The sequence below is a fragment of the Protopterus annectens genome, chromosome 12.part0 (assembly GCF_019279795.1).
Source record: "Protopterus annectens isolate FY-2018-M chromosome 12.part0, PAN1.0, whole genome shotgun sequence".
In the NCBI taxonomy this organism is placed as follows: Eukaryota; Metazoa; Chordata; order Ceratodontiformes; family Protopteridae; genus Protopterus; species Protopterus annectens.
Window position 1 is genome coordinate 505,125,485 of NC_056746.1, and position 23,120 is coordinate 505,148,604.

At 42.2% G+C, this 23,120-nt stretch overlaps 1 protein-coding gene across 3 annotated transcripts in view; it reads right to left on the bottom strand.

Annotated features, from left to right (window-relative positions):
- The window catches only part of VWA3A (von Willebrand factor A domain containing 3A), a 2,208,650-nt gene that overhangs the window by 636,975 nt on the left and 1,548,555 nt on the right, over positions 1-23,120 (bottom strand). The window lies entirely within an intron of this gene.

Here is a 23,120-nt window from a genome sequence, read left to right on the forward strand (position 1 = left end):
GGATAATATATTTTCCAGTTTAAGGGGCATAGTGTTCTCAGACAGAGCAGTTGATCAGAATAGAATGTTGCTACTTTTAGGAATTCTGTAGGTAGGTTATCTGCTGCAAGGGTAGTGGTTTTGAGTTTGGAGAGTATTTTTTATGGCGAGAGTTTGAACAGGTTTGTAGGAGAAGGTGTCACTTCTGTTGCTGGATAGAGTTGAGATACTTGGAGGAGTATTGTGTTAAGAGTTGGTAAGTGAGCGAATTAAATTTGTAAAGAAAGTATTAAATTGTGTAGCAATGTTGTCAGTGTTAGAAGTGGTTGTGGGGGTGGGGTTGGATGTATTCCTGGGGTGAAGGAATTTTTTATGGCAGACGAGGATTGTAGTGCTGTTGCTGTGTAACAGAATAAGATTTTTGTCAAGTTTAATTTGGAACTTGGTTTTGTTTTTAAGTTGTTTGTATTTATCTACGTTGGCTTGACTCGTATTGGTATGCCAGAGTGTCCAGGCTTGGTCCCTGTGGTTTAATAAGTTTTTGTTTTCATTTGTTAGCCATAGTGCATAGTGAGATTTTATTCTAGTGGTTCTGTAGGAGGCTAGCCTATTTAAAATATTGAGGAAGGTGGTGTTAAAGTGGAGTACAGCAGTGTTGAGCTGAAGAGTTTTTAGAGGTGACCAATCACAGAGTTGTAGAAGTGAAATAAATGTTTGTGGGTTCTTTTTGTTGCAAATTAGATGGAAACAGGTTTATCTGAAGGGATTAAGATGATGTCTTAACAAATAGGTGGGGAAATGATCACTTATGCTATATGGGAGGCAACCAGACTGGAAGGTTAATGAATGTTTGCTGGTGAGGATCCAATGTAGTATAGATTGTCTTTTGGAAGTTTTTATCTATTCTAGTTGCTGTTTGAATAATCAGAGAAAAGCCGTGTAGGTTAATGAAGTTAGTGGGATTTTCAGTGTTATAAACAACCAATCAGTGTTGAGGTCACCCATTATGATGGTTTCTTGTGAAAAAGTTGAGGAAACCCAGTGAAATAGTTCCTCAATAGTGTTGGAGTTATTGCCTGGCAGAATATAAATGGCTATTATTATTAGATGTTTATTTGTGTTGATTTCTAGTTTGGTAAATAGTATTTCAGCATTATTAAATGTGGGTTTGTCAGGATTAATAAGTTATAGTTTTAAGTTTTGTTTATACATTATGGTGATACCCCTTCCACACTTGTTTTTTTCTATCACATCTACGAATGTTATAACCTGGAGGGAGAATTTCATTGTTTGTAATTTCGGGTTTGAGGCAGGTTTCAGTGAGTACAGTGATGCCAGGGAAGTAAAGGGATAGAGAGGTATGAAGATCATGAAACTTGTTTACTCTTCTTAGGTTAATTTTAAGTTGGAGGAGGTTGGAGCCTTTGGGGGGGGGGGGTAGAATTTCCAGAACAAGGGAGAGGGGTAGAAGGGGTGGGTTAGTATTGAGTATAATTGGGGCCTGGGTTAGGGTGGACATCTCTGCTGAGATTTAATTGTGAAGTAAAGTATAAAGTATAATAGAGTTGTGAGTTTTGAGAGGCGTTTATGATATCTAAGGGATATTTAAGCTTTTATGTGGAGCTGGATGCATCTGCATAAGAAGTACACAATGAAAAAGGAGTTGTAACAGTTTGAGCGATTTTAATTGTTGATGTGTATTGTTTGATGTGGCAGAGGGGGTCTACTTCATATGACTGAAAGTTCATTTGACTGAAATCCATTTGACTGAGACCAAAACACCAAAAGTTCAAAAGAATGAAAACTCATTTGAATGAAACTCATAACACTGACACATTAAAGTAAAAGGTATATGCCCTTTCCCCATTGTAGTGCGATCCTGGAGTTAGTATATATAGTTAGGGGTGTGTGGGGGGTGAAGCCCCCCACAGAGTTTAGGCAAACAGTTATAAATATCCATGTGCATGGTTTAAAATGTATGTGGGGGGCTATGCACCCCACACCCCCCCAATGTGGGGGGCTGTGCCCCCCAAACACCCCCTAACTATATATACTAACTCCAGGATCGCACTATAGTGGGGAAAAGGGCATATACCTTTTACTTTAATGTGTCAGTGTTATGAATTTCAGTCAAATGAGTTTTCAGTCTTTTGAACTTTCAGTGTTTTGGTCTCAGTCAAATGACTTTCAGTCATATGAAGTACACCCGGCAGAGTTTATGTTATGGTGTGGGAGGAATTGTGTAACTGATATTGGGTAGGAAGAGAATGTATGCTATGTAGTTTGTGGAGATATAGCAGTGATGAGGGTGAGTAGGAGGGAAGGTTGTCCAGGTTAGAGTGACAGAAGGGGGGGGCACGCTGGTTAGTGTGTGTTGCAGTAAGGGAAGATGTGTGAGAAGTTACAAAAATGATCTAGGTATTTAATGTATGAGAGTAGTAGGTAGTAGAGGGAATAGGGGTGAGAGTAGTAGGCTATAGAAGGAAAAGGAATTATTATGATATGGCCAATCAGGAGGTGAGGTAGGAGGGTTATGGTAGTTATCAGAATTTTAGGGGAGGAGGAGGAGTGTGAGGTGGATATATTACAAACTGATAATTGGCTGTAGGAGGGAAGATGGATGAAAGTAGGTGCATTTAATTTGGTATGACGATATAGTGTAGGTGAGGGGAGGATGTGGAAGATGTGTAGAAGCATGCGATAGGTACAGAGTGGTTAGTGGGAGTGGTTATGTATAGATAAATGTAGATGTAGTGGGGGGGTGCAATTTGAGAGCAGGGTAAGGGAGCGGAGTGAGCCTGAGTGGGCTAGAGCAGATCACGGCAGACCAGATAGAAAAAAAACAATCAGAGAAGCTGTAAAAAGGAAGCTATGGGTAAATCTTTTAATAACCTGGATAGTGAAGGTAAATAAGATAAAATATGGGTAATGGAAAGCAGAGCAATGACAAGAAGGGAAGGAGAACTGGTAGGTTATAAGTAGAAGGTAGGATAGAACAGTAACTAAGAGGAGTAAAATGGTATATGGAGAAGTGGAAAGGGCGCAGCAGGAGGTTAGGTTTTGGTTTGGTGATGTGCTTGCAGATGATTGTTATAGATAGTAACAATCATTAACAGTGAATGCAGTTTTGCAGAATGCTTTGGTAGTGATGAGAAGGCGAGTTTAGCTTCAGACCAGGCAGAGGAGTGTTACACACTGTTGGTTTAGCTGTTATTAAAGCCTAGAAAAAGGGAAGAATGAATGGAAGTTAGAAGAGGGAAACCTTCATTGGTGTATGGAATGTAGGATTTTGGAGAGAGATGAGGTTGGAGTAAATGAGTGTGAGAAAGAAATGAAGTAGAGCTATAGGATTACACAGGAAAAGCAGTGGAATATAGCAGTGGTAGCAGGTAAAAAGAAGTTAATGAATAAACAAAGCTAAACATAATTAAACATCTACACACACATTGCAACAAGTAGAGTTAAGCGATGACCCTGAGATTCAATAAGCCAACATGGATATTAATGACATATACCTGTAGGCTAGGACTGCAAAGACAATTCTGCTGTAAAACTGCTTACAATCAAGTCTTCAGTAAGCCAATCTATACATGCACTAAGGTCCAGATACAGTTATGATAGAGTACTGTTGAGTTGAACAGTAAGGGTCTTTCAGTACACTCAAACAGTTTAATAAGTAAAAAACTCTCAGTTTACTTCTATAATGCAACAAACAGGATTGAACCACAGTGGATTCAACAAATAGTCATAGGATGTAGTTGAAAAATAACACCTGGAGGCACAAAATGATTGAATCGCTCAAGTAAACGAGCGCTATTTCACTAAAATAGTCTTGATTCTGTTACAAAGCTAAACAGTATATAAAAGACGAGTGCTAGTGAAATCTACAATAGCAAGAGCCTGCAAGTTATTAGTATCTTTTATCATTAAAGTTATCCAAAAAATGTAAAAACAGTTGTAAAATGTAGCTGTAGTACACCACAGAGACCAGTGGTTTGCAGTGTGTGTGTGTGTGTGTGTGTGTGTGTATTAAGTTGAAATACTTTGGCTAGAGTGTATTTGTGTGAAAAAAATATCAAATATGTGACTTTGGTTATTATTATTATTGTTTTTTTCACAGACATCTGAGAAGGATACAGTCAACAATGTAGCTGTAGTTGGTGGGTTTGTGTGATGTCTGTGAATAAAAATGAATGACCTGCTGAGCTGACAAAAGTTTGTTGTTAGTCTGTCTTTGCTGAACTGGTGTTCAGTTGTGTAAAACAGACTGGAAAACTTTTACTGTGGCCATTTTTATCTCAATCAGATATGTGATATTTTCACAGTCAATGAAGTGGTTGTAATTGTTAAGTATACATATTGTAGGAGTTTTTTGATAGCAGTTTGTGTGGCCTTTTATGGTTGACATGTTCTGAAATGGGTTATTTTGTCATTATTCATTTATATGCAATCCCAAATAAAACCAAGACCCAATCCTCCAAAGGCAGACATCCTGTCTGGTGGACCCCAGCCATAAACAAACTATACAATAGAAGGAGGAAGCTACTACATGATAGAGCAAAATCCCAAAAAGGGAAGGCATCTCTGATCAGTATTAGCAAAAAACTACAGGCACTCATAAAATCGTCTAAGGCCAGCTTCGAGAGAAAAATTGCACAGGACACTAAGGATAATCACAAGGCTTTCTTTAGTTATGTTAGGAACCTGGGTGGGAATTCCCATATATGCTCAGAATTAGTCCAAAATGACAAAAAATACACCGAACCCACAGACATTGCCAACATCCTAGCTGACAGGTAGAGCGCAACCCCCCCCCCCACCAAAAGGGCAAATATCTATCCCAGCAGAGTGCTGCCCCTCTGACATCTCAGATGCTCAGGTAAGAGCTGCCCTCTCCAAAGCAAAAAATACAGCATCAATGGGACCAGACGGTGTCCCGGGCTGCATCCTACATGAACTCCAAGAAGAGCTAAACCCAAACATAAAACTACTGTTCAATCTCAGCCTTACTACAGGATATGTACTCAAAGAGTGGCGTACAGCAACAGTGGTCCCTCTCCACAAAGGTGGTGCCTCAACTAGCTTGGTCTGCAAAGCTATGGAAAGGATCATCATGGACCTCATAAATAAAGATATTGGGAACCTACAGGCACTGGATCCTACCCAGTTCGGCTTTGTTAAGGGCAGATCCTGCCTCTTAAACCTGGTTGATTTCTTTGAAACAGTCACCAAGGCCATTGATGAGGGGAAGGTGGTCCACACAGCCTACCTGGACCTCGCAAAAGCCTTCGATACAATACCCCACTAGGGCATTATAGATAAGCTCACCAGCTTAAATATAAACCCCTGTGTCACTAGATGGGTTGTAAACTGGCTCAAGGACAGAACCCACATGGTTAGAATTGCTGGAGCCATGTCAGACTCAACCAGTTACAAGTGGCGTCCCACAAGGATCAGTCCTGGGACCTCTCTTGTTCGGTATATATTTCTCGGAGGTACAGGCCAACACGGAAGGACTGTGGCTGACCAAGTTCGCAGATGACTGCAAACTGGGCGCCATAATCGACTCTCCAGCCAACACAAGCATCCTCCAAAAGGGCCTCATAGAAACAGACAACTGGTGCCAGAGCCATGGCCTCAAGCTAAACGCCAAAAAGTGTATAGTCATCCCCTTTGGCAAAAACAAAGTGCCCACAAATTACCACATAGGTGGTAATCCATTAAGTACAGAATAAGTCATTAGGGACCTGGGGACCCAAGCTGATAGCAATCTCTCATTTGACAACCACGTGGCCAAAGTTGTTAGAAAAACATTTTATATAGCCCACCTAATCATGAAGGGATTCACATCTATATCAGGGGAGGTCATCATGCCACTTTACTCATCCCTCATCAGGCCCATAATTGAGTACAATGCCCCTTTTGGGATGTACCTTACTAGACACCTGCAGCAACTGGAAAAACCCCAAAAGTACCTCACCAAGAGGATCAAAGGGCTCAAACAGATGCCATATGCTGCCCGGTTAAAGAAACTCCAGCTCTACTTAGTGGCATACCACCTGCTCAGAGGCGATCTGTGCCTGACGTATAAAGCCATGTCCAACCTGGAATTAATGGACATGCTGCACCTCAGAAAATCCAAATCCCATCGAGCTACGCGCTCTAGAGACTTGAACCTCAGCACTGAAATAAATAGGACATGCTGGAGGGACAGATTCATAACCCAGAGGCTCCCTTCACTCTGGAATAAAATCCCAGTCCAGGTTAGGCAGAGTCCCTCATTGACTCTCTTCAAGAGGAATCTTGATGAGTGGATGGGAGATCATAGGTTTACCCTGGGTATCACTTCTGTGTCACTGTTAGACAGGGGCACAGTATACTAACCTCGAAAAAGGGCATAGCAAAATTAATTTAAAATGGGTGGCGAAAGCCAAACACACTCTGGCTGGGCTTATAAATGCCCTAAGGCAGATAGCCTAGTATGAACCTATGAACCTATATATTTTGTTTCATTGCTTAATGGAAAAAAATGTTCACAACTACAAATTTAAAATGCAATCTAACACAAGTTGCTATTTTAAAACAATAAATATAATTTAAAGCAATCAGAATGTGTGTAACAGGACATGGTTTGAAAACAGCCCCAGGTTCCAAGGTACATTTAATACACCCCTCACCAAATATATTTTCAATGAATGTGAGTTTCAAGGGAAGAGAAGTTTACTGTTTCTCATGTTGAGTCTTTTTTCAATGTGAGAATATTTTCCTTAGCAAATGCCTTTCAGTGTTTGTGCACTAAATTTTGAAATATATATATTTTTTTAATTAAGTCCAAGTCCTTGTAATAGTTGTAAAACTAAACAAGTTTCAACAGTGTTTATGGTAACTAAGGAGAGACTGCCAAGTAATGGTACACTAGAATGTCTGTGGTGGTGGGATGGGGGTATAGGGGTAGGACACCAGGTCCATTATCCTGCCTGGGGCCCTTTTTTGACCATGATCAGGCTCTGAATAGAACATTGCCTGGGCTATTCTCACTAAATATGGAGAATCTTTGTTCTTGCTTCAGAATGTTATCAGGATTAGAAAGGAACACTTTCAGGAACTCCTGATCCCCTGAAAAAGAAATGGAAGAAGTAACTGGTAAGATTTGGTTCACTTCAATAACTGAAGTCTTTATGACAAGTAAACAGTCCTTGGCTGCAAAGCTGTTGGATGTACAACACAAGTGGTATAGGTGATGCTTGTTGTTAAGATGTCATGGTTTATCTGTTCCTTTAATGCATGGAAAGTCAGTCACCACCTTTGCATTTTCAAACCACGGTTGCAGACCCATTTTCAAAAAGGGCTAGCATGATTTGTTCACATTTTTGCAGTTAGCACAGATGACAAAGGTTATGATATGTTAATGAGTTACTTCATGTAATCCAGGGTTTCATTCCTTCAGCCTCCATTTGCCTGCTGCAAAACCCTGAGCAATTAATATATCCAGACATTGCCATAGGCGCTAGAACCATAGACCGAGGGGAAGAGAGCGCCCCTCCACTTTTACAGCTGCTAGGACCCATGTGTGCGTCACATGAATTTTAAACACAAACATGCGCGGGAAGCATTGCTGCCAGAGAGTCACCCACAGTAAGGAAACTTCCTGCCAGAGTCACACAGTAAGCTTTGCCATTTATTTATTTATGTTTGCGAAACCGCTGCTGGGCTCTGTTATGTTTAAACTGCTGCTGCTGGGTTCCGTTATGTGTAAACTGCTGTTGCTGGGCTCTGTTATGTGTAAGCTGCTGCTGTTGGGCTCCATTATGTATAAGCTGCTGGGCTCCGTTATGTGTAAGCTGCTGCTGCTGGGCTCCATTGTGTGTAAACTGCTGGGCTCCATTATGTGTTAGCTGCTGGGCTCCATTATGTGTAAGCTGCTGGGCTTCATTATGTATAAGTTGCTGCTGCTGGACTCCGTTATGTGTAAGCTGCTGCTGGGCTTCATTATGTGTAAGCTGCTGGGCTTTGTTATGTGTAAGCTGCTGCTGCTGGGCTCTGTTATGTGTAAGCTGCTGTGTGTGTACACGTGTGTGTGTGCACGCGCGTGTGTGTGTGCACATGCGTGCATGTGTGTGTGTGTGTTTTCTAATCTTTTCTCAAGGTAGTTGAGGCTATTTGTTTCAAAACAACCATGAAGTAACAGGGCATCAGTTTTGCTTTCTTTTAAGTTATATTTTTTCTATCCTTCAGATATAAAATAGCTTATATGTTGGCTAGGATATTCCACACTTGGGGTTGTACTTTTAAGTGCTTGCAAAATAAATTACTCTGAAACCTGAACATAACTATCAAGACAAACTTTGCAACTGTGGATTAAGCAGTCATTAGAGAAGTACATGGACATCTACTCATTATTAGAATATGCCATGATTATGTACTTTCTTTAGCCATGGAGGCCACATGCATTCATGTGTTAGTTCTCAAGTGCAATAAAGAAAGGGTTGTATTGTTACTGGATATTATGGGCACATATTTGTTTTTATAATTACACACACACACACACACACATTATATATATATATATATATATATATATATATATATATATATATATATATACATATTCTATTTGTAACAGTTGCAGTAACTTTTATAAAAATTAGGAGTAGGTAGTAAATTGCAGGATTTGTTTACAATGTGAACATTTCAAAATCCAAGTTGCTATAACTCAAAATATAGAAGAAAATGATTAATTTCATTATCAGTGTGCTGTAACTATTGCTTGGAAGACAGTGGTATCTTCATGGTTGAATGGATAAATGCTCTTTAGTTTGGGGTAAGGTTAGATAGAATAAAGGAAGATATAGTGGATAGTTCCCAAAATAGAAAAAAGGGAAATTTACTGGATGGAGTCAATAGCCACTCTACCCAATAAATGCCTCAGGCAATAACAGCATAAGTTTTGTATTTCACAATCAATCAATTTCTATAAAGGCCAGTTCCGCTGCACATGTGGCAACAACTATTAGTGAACAAAGAAAGATGTTGAAAGTAATATATTAAAGAAAGAACACAGAAAGTCAAGAAAATGAAAAGGATCTATTTAGTAACTTCAAGAAATTTGATACAGGTGTAGCTGTATGGAAACAGGGAACAAATAGAAAGTATTAAAAACAACTTTCAAAGAAAGAAAATCATGGTAAGAACATGTAAGATAATGCATCTCAGCATGATGTAATACAGCATTAAAAAATGAGAAAAGGAAAAAAGTGGCAGAGCCCAGACATCTTGTATAATCCTGTGCAAGATAATACTCCAGGAAGAGTATTTAGCTGACCCATAACAAAGTGCTGTAGTAAAGAAAAGTCACAGAATATAGAAATATAGATGAAGGCCTAAAAAAGTACTGACTCATTAAATAAAGAGATGTGCAGTAACAGAAACAAGATGGCAATTTACAGGAAAGGCAAAATATTAGAAAAGATTGTCACTGCACTAATGGACAGAGGCAGTTCCTAAATGCTGCATCCCTTACATGGGTCTCCTCAAATTATCTATGGTATGATCACAGTTATTCTCACTAGGGCTAATACACAGTTATCAGCCATGGGATAGGTAAGACCAATCAGAAAATGTTAATTGAAGCACCAAAAGGGAATTGGCTAAGTTTAAAATGTCCTCCAAGTGAACCTATGTTGTGGTACTAAATAGTTATAAAAAATTGCCCTTTTTAGATCACTAAGTGCCCCTCTTACCATCCCCCCCCCAACCCAGTCTTCAACAGCTTCCGGCGCCTATGGACATTGCTCATGGTCTAAATATTTAAAAGGAAAAAATAGTCACAATATCTGATGGAAACCGAACACTTTATTCCACAAAGAACCTCCAGTTAGCGCTTTTGTCTCCTCAGTTTAACACACAGACTTAAATTCAGGAGACAAAAGTGCTAACTGGAGGTTCTTTGTGGATTAAAGTGTTTGGTTTCCATCAGATATTGTGACTGTTTTTTCTTTTTTATTTACTTTTTTACTGTTCATTGCTGCTTTGAAGAGTAAATATGAAAAAGGGCCATGTAGATCAGCGCTCTTTCCCAGACAGTAAACAGAAATACATAAATGATATTTCAGAAGAATCATTGTTCTCTCAGTGTCATTGAGAAATTCTGTTCTAGGGCAGAAAAAGAAGTTATGTACCTACCATAATGTTCCATGTTATTTGACTTCATCTCGCCTTCCTTTTTGTTGGTTGGGATTGGAGCTTCAATAGCTTGAGAGCTGTTTACTGGCTCAAGGCTGCCCCTTATCCTATAATGCCTAGCGATAGCTACCCAGATCGCGTTTGAAATCGCTAACCCAGAGATAACAACATAATAATTCAGTCAAGAACCAGTTGACTATACCTGCCATATTCTCTTAGGTCAAAGAGAGGACACAAGAGAACACACAGCCAGTGAAACAGAACAAAAAACTCCCCTCGGTCCCCTAGGACAGGGGGATGGAGGGTGGGACGCAAGAAGGAAGGCGAGATGAAGACAACTAACATGGAATGTTATGGTAGGTACATAACTTCTTTATGTTAAGTTGTCTATCTCGCCTTCGTTCTTGCTGGCTGGGACAGCGTTTCTAGCACCTAACATCCTGGGTGGCTCAGTGGAACAGACTCTTCAGAACAGTGGAACCAAAGTCAGCTTTGCTCCTGGAGACCATATCCAATTTGTAATGGGAAATAAAGGTATGAGGGTTTGCCCACATGGCAGCTGCACAGATAAAATCCATGGGCAACCTAGACTGGAAGGCTACAGAGGTGGCCAAGGCCCTAGTAGAATGACCTTTTGGTTTAATAGGTAACTGTTTGTTCCTTAACTGATAAATAAAAATAATAGTGTGTGATAACCATCTGGACAAGGTTACCTTGGAAAATGGGAGACCTTGTTTGCCCAAGGCGTAAGAGAGGAATAGTTGGTCCGATTTCCTTACTTCTTTAGTTCTGTGCAGGTAAAAGCGCAATTGCCTACGAACATCCAATTGGTGTAGTTTGTATTCTGCCTTGTTGGTATGATTAGGGAAAAACACAGGAAGATCTATAGATTGGTTTAAGTTACTTTCTGAGCAGACTTTAGGGAGAAATGAGGGATTAGTTCTCAGAGCAACCCTGTCCTTATGAAAAACCAAGTAAGGAGGACGAACACATAGCGCCTGAAGTTCGGAGATGCATCTGGCTGAAGTAATAGCTACCAGAAAGAGTGTCTTCCAAGATAGGAACTTGATAGAGCAAGAAGCTGCCGGTTCAAAAGGGGGCAAAATTAAGGAGGTTAGGACTAAATTAAGGTCTCAAGGAGGAGGAGGCGGATCTCTTACTGGAGGCCTAAGAAGGGTTGCCCCTCTCAAAAAAGCTTTACACAGCTTATGAGACATAATGTTAGAGCTAGAAATGGCCGCCATTTGTACCCTGATCGTAGAAGCAGCGGACCCGGAATGAAACAGCAAGATTTTGTGGACTGGGGCTGAGAAGGGATCCACATTCCTAGTCTCTGCCCAACAAGAAAAACATTTCCATTTGCTAGCATAAGTTTTCCTCATTGTAGATTTGTGAGAGGACACGATAATGTCACGGGCTGCAGGGGAAATGCTGGGAAGCCTGGTTAAGGTTGGAAGTGGAGCAACCAAGCTGTGAGCTGGAGGGTTTTTAGGGATTGATGCAACCCACCTGATTGATGTACCAGGAGGTCTGGAATTGGGTCCAGAGTCCAGGGTTGATTGAGAAGGTAACGGTGCAGGAACAGAAACCATATCTGTCGAGGCCAGTAGGGAGCAATGAGGATCATTTTTCAACCCAACGATATTGCTTTCTGTATAAGTTTGGGTATCAGAGGGAATGGAGAAAAGGCATAAAGAAGTCCCTAGGGCCAATCATGGACTAGAGCATCTCTGGATGTGTGACCCGGAAGTGGGAGAATGGAGAAGTAGTTGCTGCATTTGCTGTTGAAGGGGGTGGCAAAGAGATCACAGCAAGGCTGTACCCATTTGTGAAAAACAATATTCGCAATATCCTGATTCAGAGACCACTCATGAGGCATTAGAATAGCTCTGCTGAGCCTGTCTACTATGACGTTGGATCTCCCAGGAATGTGCGTCGCAATCAGAAAATGTTGGGAGGAAATCACCCACTGCCAAAGCCTGAGTGCTTCTCGACATAGGGGGTAGGACCTGGTTCCGCCCTGCTTGTTGATGTACAACACCAGTGACATGTTGTCCATTTGAATAGCAATGGTCCCAGGAGGAAGAGAGCCTTGAAGGGCTTGCAACGCCAGGAGCACGGCTCTCATTTCCAGGACATTTATATGCAGATGGTACTCGTGAGGTTGCCATGTGCCTTGGACTGTCCTGCCCAGATAATGCCCCCCCACCCTATCAGGGAGGCGTCTGTCGTCACTGTGGCTACCGGAGGGGGTTGTATGAAAGGTCTGCCCTGAGTAACTAGTGGGGAGACCCATCCACCAAGAAAGATGCCTTTTGCATGCGTCCGTGATCATGATCTCGTACGTCATGGGTAGCTCTTAGAAGGACCACTGCGTGAACAGAAGCCACTGAAGAATCGTCATATGAAAGCGTGCCAGTGGGATTAGGAGAATGGCTGCTGCCATGGAGCCTAGAGTTTGAAGGATGTACCTGACTTGGATCCTTTTGCTCTGCATCAGAACCTGTACCTGCTGACGAATTGCGGACACCCTTTCTGGTGGTAGCCTTGCAAACATATCCCCTGTGTCTAAGTCTGCTCCTATATAAGTGATAGATTGACATTTTTTGAAATTTATTGTGATGCCGAGCTGTGAGCAGACTGAGATTGTGCAGTCCTGTGCTTGTATGAGTTGATGCTTGGTGGTAGCAGTAAGGGGCCAGTCGTCTAGATACGGAAACAGCTGGAATCCTTGACGCCTCAGGTGAGCCATCACCACTGCCATACATTTAGTGAACACCCTGGGGGCTGTGGTGAGACCAAAGGGCAGAGCTCTGAAATGATAATGACCGGCCCCCAGCCGGAAGCGAAGATAACTTCTGGAGCGCCTGTCCATCTTTATATGGTAGTATGCGTCCTGAAGATCTATAGAGCACATTGTCCTGACCCAGAAAGGGTAGAATGGACTGTAGAGTGACCATCCAAAACTTCGTTCTTTGTACAGACCTGTTTAGTCTGCTGAGATCCAGAATCGGTCTCCAGTCCCCTGTCTTTTTTGGTACTAAAAAGAACCTTAAGTAAGTTCCGGATCCATGCTGGTCTGCTGGGACTTCCTGGATGGCTCTTTTTTCTAGCAGTTTTGAAACTTCTATTACTGCTTGCTCCCTCATGATTGGGTGGAACACCTGGGAGGGTCTTCCTTGACTGCAAGGGGGGTTGAAGGAAGGGAATTTTGTAACCTCCGGATATAACGGACCGTACCCATCTGTCTTGTGTTAAACTTCGCCAGGCTTTTGGTTACAGCGAAAGTCTTCCCCTGACTGCCTCCAGAGATGAGCAGCCAGGCAGCCCTTCAGGAATGCTAAAAGGGCTCATCAGAGAAGGATTCTCTGTTGCCCTGGTTCTGCGGACCCCCTCTGCCACGAGGGTGGCGTCTATTATTATTGTTTCCCCCTCTGCCTCTGGAGGAATAATCACTACACGTGTCAGGCAAGGCTCCCTGAAATTTACGGAACCACATCTTCTCACTCTTCTGACCCTTGGGGTAAGGTCTAGAGGGAGTGGAAAAATGGACTCCCATGGCAGAGAGAGTCTTGCCTTCTTGCTCACACCTAGTCAAAGTGCCTTTCACCTGTGGTCCAAAAAGAAAGGAAGCATCAAAGGGAGTGCTGGTGAAGGACACTCAAAAGGGTTTCGCAAAGTTACACAGCCGCATCCACGCATGCCTCCTAAGGGCCACCCCAGTACCTGCGGCTCAAGAAAGTTATACAAAAAAACTTTATACGAGCCTGAGCCAGAAAAATGACACCTCGCAACTGAAGCGACAAATGAGATCTGGGTAGCTATCGCTAGGCATTATGGGATAAGGGGTAGCCTCGAGTCAGTAAACTGCTCTCAAGCTATTGAAGATGGCCTAGTTGGAGCCGAGGATCGGCTCCGATCCCAACCAGCAAGAATGAAGGCGAGATAGACAACTTAACATCAATGGGTAAACTCTTGTCCTAGCACTTAGATTGGAGGGTTGATGAAAGTTTTCTGTGACATTTAAATCTAAATGTTTTTCTTGATTCATTAGCAATTGTCTTACTACTTGAAAGTTAGTATCCAGTTTCTAGCTGTGAAAATTTTGCTTTAAAAAATTTAGTGGTTTTGTTCACTTTTATAATGCCAAACCAATTTAAGCATAATAATATTCTGGTAAAGAAAGGTGTTTCTAGTGTCAGGGGTAAGCTCAGCAGTGCAAGTACAGCATTTAATTGTTGTAATTGTTCTAACTGTTGTTTATTTTCAGTGTTCCAACCAAAATACAGTTTCTGAGTACAAAAAAAGTGAAACGAGAATGGGACTTGCAGAAACAGAATTCTTCCCCAGGAACAGAGTCTGACTATATCTAATATTCTGGAGTGTTTATGTTCAGGAATCCAAATTAATTGTATTTAAAGTACAAACTTAAAACTAAGCAATATAATTCTCCAGCAGTTATGATAAAACAGTTATTCTGAGTTTTATTTGTGCGATACTCAATCTGATAGTGAATATGATGACATTAATCCCTTTTAATATATCAATTTTGTGAAATCATTTCTTTGATGTGTCAACATTTTTTGAATGGTGAATTTTCCAAACTTCCAGAGTGCTAAGTTAGACAAGGTTGTTAGTATATTGGCTAAACTTGCACTGAAATGAAAGGCTGTTAGTATTTATAGATACTGTGTTTCAGCAACCTGAAGTCATTCCTAAGGGCTTTAATTGTGTCCACAAATATACTGGGTTGGAGGATTGTGAAAAGTTGCTCAAGCCCCATTCCCTCAATTAAGGCAAAACAGATATTTAAATGAGCTAAGGATGGGAAGCTTGGTATTGAATACTTTTCATCCTGTATATCAAGACTCTGTGACATTTGCTGAACATTAACGCTTTAAATATTTTCATATTGTATATCATAAGAATCATTGATAAAGGATGCATACATCTGTTTTGGGACTATCTAAGGGTCAAACAATATTCTTCAAACAGTCTTCTTTAGAAGTCAGAAACCCCTAGCACAAATTGTTGTGATCTCAGGCTGTGGCTATTACACGGCAGCCCTGCTGTACAAAAAAAAATTCACATGCTTTCCTCAGCTCTTTTTTCCCATCTAAAGGCTTTGTAAGGTTTCTGTGAAGTCACAGAACCATTTTGGAATCCAGAATGGAAATTTCAAATGGATGCCAATTGAACTTTAATGGTGGGCTAACTAGATCCTTCCTTGTAAATGACTTTAAGAAACTATAAAACTTCTAGGATGTAGGCAGAAAAGGGTTCTAAGCCGTGTTTTATAGCCCATACAGAGAAATGGATCCATTCATTTTTGTAGACTTTATGGGTAGATTGCATTTCAGAAGCATTCAAGATGTGCACCTCCTTTTGGGACAAGGAAGGATCTTTGGCCATTATGGAAACTGGAAAAAACATGCAGTAAGCCTTGGGGTCTGGAGGTCTGGGTGAGGTTGACTGGTCAGGTCAGAGAGGAGAACTGGTTCTGGATCTAGAAACCATGGAGGCTTCTTCAGATGAGGCCTGAAGATGGGGGATCTGGATTTGTCTAGGTCACAGTGGGGCAATGAGAATTATAGTAGAGTTGTATGTGGAGGCTTTCTGTAGAAACTTGGAAATGAGGGGGAATTTGATGGAAGGCATAGTGACGCCTAGAATTCACTGGCAGACTATAGCAGTGGGGGGGGGGGGCATAAGGGCAAAGTAGCTGCTGCATTTGATGTTGAAAGAGGATGCAAAAAGATCACATCAAGGCTGTTCACAGTGACTGAATATTTTGTGTGCCACTGTTGGATTGAGAGACTGCTCATGAGGCAGACCTGCTGAACTTCCAGAATATACATTGCAATCAGAAAGTGATACAAAACTATTGCTCACTGCCCTCTCTGCAAAGGGCATAGGACATGGCTTTGCCTTTCTTGCAGATGTACCATATGATAGACATATTGTCTGATTGAATAGCTATCACTTGGCGGGGGGGTCTGAAATTACTGCATTGCTATAAGAACTGCACTCATCTTCAGGATGTTTATGTGAAAACTGCCCTCTGTCTGTGTTTAAACTCATTGGACCATCATCCCCTCAAAATGTCCCACTCACACTCCAGGGAGGCAGCATACGTGATTACTGTCACTAATGGAGATATATTACAAAAGGTCAGCCAGTGTGAATGGTTAGGGATGTTCATCCACCACCACCACCACTTTAAGTGACTTCTGCAGATCTGTGTTATGTGAACTGGTGCTGATGGATGAGCCAACAACTGCATCCACTGTGTGGTGATCATTCATTGTAGATTTCTCACATGAAGTTGTACATGAATAACCATGACTATTGAAGCAGCCATAAGAAGTAAAAACCTTAGAACCAATAACATTGGTAGAGAGCGTTTTCATAGGAGTGTCTGGATTGCAGACTAGATGATTTGAACTCAGTCTGAGGGGTGGGTTACTATGCATGTTCTTGTATATAGATGGGAACTAATACATTTAATCTCTTGAGTAGGCTGAAGGCATGATTTATAGATACATCTAAAAATAGGCAGAATTGAAAAAAAACAATCTCTGCCTGCTTGTAGAGAATCTTGGTTGTTGCAACAGGGAATCAATCATCTAGATATAGGACTAAATGGATCCCATGGTTTTAGGTTGTGGATGAGCTGTGACTACTGCCATGCACTTGGTGAACACTCACAGAAGCTGTGGTGAGATTGAAGGGTAAATCCCAGAACTGGAAGGGACTCATTCCTAGATGGAAGTGCAGAAACTTTCTGGACTCCTTTGCAATCTTTATGTGGAGGAAGGCATCCTGAAGGTCTACCAAATACTTCTATTTGTTTGCCTTCAGATAAGGTAATATTATTTGCACCATGACCATTCTGAAAGGGGACTTTTCAACATAGTTTGGGCTGCTGAGATCCAAAATTCACCGGAGTTCCTTCTTGTTCTTTGGTACTAAAAATGAATCTGAAATAGTTTCTTGACTGTCGAGTCTAGTGGGACCTCCTGGATGAATACATTTTGAAAGAAGGTGGCGACTTAACTTTCCGGTGCTTTGAACTTGCAGGGTAGAACATCTGGAAGTGGTTGCATCTGATGGGAAGAGAAACAGGAAAAGGGTACAATATAGCCTCTGGATATTACCTTTTTCACCCATTTGTCTTGCTCAATGGCCATCCAAGCAGCCAAGCGGAGAGATAAGTGAATGACTGTCTCCAGAGCTGAACAGTTGGGTATGGCTTCAGGGACATTGGGTCCGTTTGCTGGAAGAGGGTCCCAATATCCCTGATTCTGCAAATCATCATGACCTCATTGTTGGCATCATCTGCAGGAAATGCCTCTGACATGGCCACTCCTGCCTGAGGAGGAATTGAATGGCTGATGGTGGGGTTTCCTGAACCAAAGAGACTTGGAACCCTTCTGATTTCTGTTAAAGGATCACTGAGATTCCTTAAATTGAACACCTATGGCAGAAAGCATCGTTCTGTCTTTTAGCACCTCATTAGTCTTATTTTTACTGCATGTCCAAATAACATAGAACCATTAAAAGGGGGGATGGTAAAAGATGCCTTAAAGCTGAAGGCAAAATAACTGTGGCAAAGGCAGGCATGTTGTCTAGAAGTGAAGCCTGTATCTACACACCTGGCTACTCCATCAGCTGCATTATGAAACAGACCCATGGAGAGATTAGTAATGCTAAACACTGTACCCACTGTGATCTATAGTTGTTTTCTTTAATTCAGTCACAGATGGCTTGTGCAAAGTATCCATATCTTGTGCTACTACATATTGCTTTGGAAGCGATTCATATGTGTCAAATAATTTAATGCCCTCACAGCAAAAGTGACTGAGGTGTAAACTTCCCCATTCAATCCATAGCTCCTGATTCTTTGGTAGAAGGATGGACAGCAGTTGACTCATCAGTCAGATCTGTCTTCATAGCTGCTGCTGCAATCATAAAGTCCACCAGAAGACCTTTCAAGCAGTGCTACCTATCTTTAGGCAAGTACAGAACTTTATCAGGTTTGCAAGGGATTGCTTCAGTTGTTTCTGGTTCCTGCCATGCCCTTTTATTGTCCAAATAAATAAGATGGTTGGCAGGACAGCCCACCCAAGAATGAAGGGTGTAGAGCAGTAGGCCTCAGAAAACACTTCCTCACCTTGAGAGGATGACTCTGTTGGCCAAGTTTCCTTCTGTCTCATTACTTCAAGGATTTTGCCAAATGTGGCATCTTTCAGAGGGGATTGAGGGGAGCTCTCTCTCTCTCTCTCTCACTGATGTATGCGTTTTATGTTAATAACTCCCAAAGTGGGTCCACATACCTCCTTTTGCATGTACTCTTCCTGGGATCTCCCTTTGTGATAAGTTGGAGACATTTCAGGGACCAGTGTGAAACTAATGTGGTTCCTTGAGGTTTCCTGTTTTTCTTTGCCCTTAAGTGTCAAGAAGAACTGGATAAAGGAATGATAGAAGGGTATCAATGAGGGGGGACCCTATGCCAGTGAAGGCTCTGTCAATCTTTTAGAAGGACAGACTATAATCCTCTCTATAACCCTGAAGCTAGGTCTGGAATCTGTCAGCACTGGGGATCCCAACCCTAGCACTGCTGCCCCCACTGAAGCAGATGCAAGCGGTGGCAAAAAGCAGCACCCTGGCATTGACAACCCAGTCAGCCCTGAGTTGGAGACTGGTGCCTTTTCTCAAAAGCTAATGATTACAACACCAAAAATGGCTCCAATTAAGTTGGTACCAAAGACAGTGCTGAAGACTGGGCATTGGACAACTGGTCCTGAGATCCACTCAACAAAGAAAGTCTTGATGTTGAGTGTATTAGATGCATACAGGCTGGTGCCAAAGTAATGGCATCTGTTGATGCCAAGCAGACAGACTCTGGAAGGTGAGTCAGTTCTAAAACCACTGGTGCTGAAACTGACACCAAGGAAAGGAGCTAAGAGAGGTGAGGGGGGTCAACTCGATCTGCCCGAGTAACAGAAGGGGGTGGGATGATACTCAACTCTAAATGCAGCTTCAAAAATGCCCTCATCATAAGCTTCCAATTCATCTATCTGTAGTGCTGCTGAAGGATGAGACAGAGTTTAATGATGTAGAAGAAGATGGCCTGGATGAGATGAAAGGAGACAGTTCTCTATCAGAAGAGTATCAGTTGAAAGTTTTGACTGAAGATTTGTCTCTGATAACAAAAGTCTTAGAAACCAGGGACAGAGACTTCCATGTCAGTGTTGCAGCAAGAGGGGAGTGAGCTTTCTCATGTCATAGAATCTTGGGATCTGAGGAGGGCTAGGTTTTGTCAGGCATTCCATTTCTGGTCTCCTCCTTTTCCATTCTGTTTTCTGGTTTGTTCCTGGGAGTGGGCTATCTGTCTGGAGAAATAAGTACCTTTAATAACAACTTGTTTTGACAGTCTGCAAAAGACCTGGGCCCAAATCCCTTACAAATATTGAAGTCTGAATCCAGCTACTCCAGCCCCAGGCATGCCACATATAAGTCATGGAAGTTTTGGGGAGGGACTTTATCATAGGAGGTTACTAGGCTGATGGCCATGGGGCCCTTACAAGACTAGCCAAGAGTTTACCCCAAAAAAGAAACCTCAGTCAGCACCTGTCACCCCTGTCAGTGAATGACAAAGGTGAAACCCCTGGGACAAATTTGTGGTTTCCCATCCACTCATCAAGGTTGCACTTGAAGAGGGTCAGCAAGGTACTCTGTTTGACATGTATGGGAAGTCTATTCCAGAGATAGGGCAGCCTCTGGGAGACAACTTTGTCTCTCCAGCAGGTTTTGTTGATGTTGCATATTGATTTAGGCCTATAGAGTGAGTAATGTGTGAGGAGTTAGACTTATGGATATGGAGCATCTCTAGTAGGGTAGGGTGAGATATTGTCTTGTAGGTGAGACACAGATCACCTCTGAGCAATCTGTATGATACTGAGTAGAGTGATAGTGATTTGAGCCTGTCTGTATAGGACATGTGTTGGAGGCAATGGATTCTCTTTGTGAGGTATTTCTGTGGCCTTCCTAGTTGGTGCAAGTGTTTGGAGAGGTACAAACCAAACAGGGCATTATACTCAATTATAGGTCTAATGAGGGAGGAGTACAGAGAGGTAATAGCCTCCTTTTTTCTGGATGCAATCCCTTTACTTATGAGATGAACCAAGTAAAAGGCTTTTCTGACCACTGCTACCGCATGATGGTTGAATGCGAGATTGTTGTTAACCTGAGTACCCAGGTCTCTCACCACAGGTTGAGTGCTTAACTTAAGGCTGTGACTTTGGCACCAGTTATTTGTAGCCATGAGACCATCTTGCAGTATGTTAACATCATTTGTGGAGTCAATTATACACCCAACGTACAGTCATCTGCAGACTTGGTCAGCCACAGGCCCTTTGTCTTTGCCTGGACCTCCGAGAAGTAGATGACAAACAGTAGGGGGTACCAGAACAGATCCCTGGGGAACACCACTGGTGGCAGGTCTGCTGTCGGAGGTGGTGGTGCCTATTTTGACCTTGTGGGTCCTATCTGTGAGCCAGTTGGCCACCCATCTGATGAGATAGGGATTAACACCAAGTTGTGTTAGCTTTTCAGTGATGCCTGAGTGGGGGATTGTGTCAAAGGCCTTGACTAGCTCAAGGCAAGCTGTATGTATTGACTTTCCCTCATCCAGGGCCTTGGTGACAGTCTCAAAGAAGTCAAATAGGTTCAATAGGCAAGATCTGACCCCGACGAATCCAAATTGGGTGGGATCAAGTGCTTGGAGATTGCCTATGTCCTTATGAGAGCCATAATAATACACTCCCATGGCTTTACAGATCAGACTTGTCAAGTTAATGGGGTGATAATTTCCCGGGTCAGTAGTGGCACCACCTTTGTGCAATGGGATGACAATGGTGGTTCTCCACTCTGCTGGAATGAAGCCTGTAATTAGGCTGTGGTTGCATAGGATGCTCAATGGCAAAGCTAGTTCTTGCTGGAGATGGTGCAGAATGCAGCCTGGGATACTTTCAGATCTCATGGAAGCTGTGTTCTTTGCCTTGGATGGGACGTTTAACACTTAACCTGCAGAGATGTGAGGTGTGGGACAAGTATCGGGGATGTCGACTGGGCCTTTGTGGGGTGATAAGGGGGCTGAAGTTTGCACTGAATCTATCAGCTAGCAGGTTGGTTACATCAGCAGGAACAGTGTAAGTGGTACCACTAAGTACTAATTCGGAACAAGCTTGGGCTTTGCCATGGAGGTTCCTACCATAACGGAAGAAGGATTTATGGTTTTCCTTTGTTTCAGAGGCTAATTCCAACTTATAATTGGCTTTGGAGGTTGTCAACAGTGATCTAATTTGCTTGTTGAGGCAGAAGAGGGAGTTTTTCTGATTTGGAATTTGTTCCTTTTTACCTTTGGACAACAGTATCTTTCTTTTGTTGTAAAGCCTGTTGAAAGAGGATGTCCACCAGACAGGTTTGTGTTTCCTTGAGGAGCAGGTTATAGTTCTGTTGGGCATGGCTTAATCCATGCAGGTGCTTGTATACTGCACTGGTGTACTGTTCAGCACAGTTATTTATTTTTTATTTGACATTTGTTAACCGGGTTAGTCTGACTGGGCAGGATGCCCTTTTTCAGCAGGGACCAGAGGAGAAAAGATCCATTACAAAAGTTAGCAATACAGTGAAAAAATCAACAATTAGAGGAAAGTATGTTTAGTCCTTATACATAGTTAAAAACAAATACAACATACAGAGTATGAGGCATACAAGTAAAATCATAGGCACAATATACACTATTAATGATGATGTGGATTCAACAGAATTTATGGCAAAAAGAAGTCAGCAAAACAGTCCTAACAATGTTAAGCAATAAGAGAACTTACACTCTAGAGGAGTAGATGAGAGAGGAGACTGATTGGAGGGCAGTTAGTGGTAACGATAGCTGCTGATACCCTTTCACAGGAGGTTGTAGTCAGTTTTGGAGATATTTTTTAACCTATTTATGGCTGGGGAGGGGTTGGGTGTGATAGAAATGTAGAATGAGATGGAACGATGATCTGATCTCACCAGGGAAGAACATACTATGGGAGTGGTGCAGCGATTGCCCATCTTGGCGATAACCAAGTCCAGTATATTATCTCCTGTTTTGAGGGATGAGACTAGCTGATCTAGTGCATTATTACTGATGAAGTCAAGGAATCATTGGGTGAGTGCATTAGTGCAGGAATAGTTCACCCAGTCTATGGTGGGGTAGTTGAAGTCCCCAAGGATCAGGGTGTTAGGGGGTACCTTGATGGAGTCAAGTAGTCCAGGTAGGAGGAGTGGGTGTCCTGAGTCATGGAGGGGGGTCTATAACTGGCTATAACTTGGATGCATGTCTTGCCAACTGTCAGTTGCACCTGGAGTAATTCCAGTGCATCATGCTGGTAAATCAGCCTAGAGGTGTGCCTATCCTTAATGAAGATAAAGACTCCACCACCCTTAGTCTTCTTGACCTCATTTTGGGGTTGGAAAGTATGAATGGAGTATAGCCTGGTAAGGCAAGGGTGCTCTCCGCAGCCCTGAACCAAGTTTCTGTGACTGCACAGACATCGGCATCTTCCAGTGTGAGGAGACACTCCAGTGAGTGCATTTTCAGGTTAAGGCTCCTAGCATTGAGCAGCATGACCTTCAATTTGCTTTTTGACAGATTGTTTTATGTTGGAAGAGTTGTCTTTGGGGCATAGCCTTTAAAAAGGTGCAATGGGGAAGGCAAGAGCATTGACCAAGATCTGGAACCCCGGGGGTGACAGCTGGAGGCCATCTCTGGCAAAGCATCGAGGCCTGTCAACCATGTCATTACAGGCAAACAGATATTGGATCCCCTTGGAAAGACACCAGAAACTAAGTCAATTGTTGATGCCAATCATTTTTGATGGTACTGTGGTACCATTCTTGGTGAAGGTATG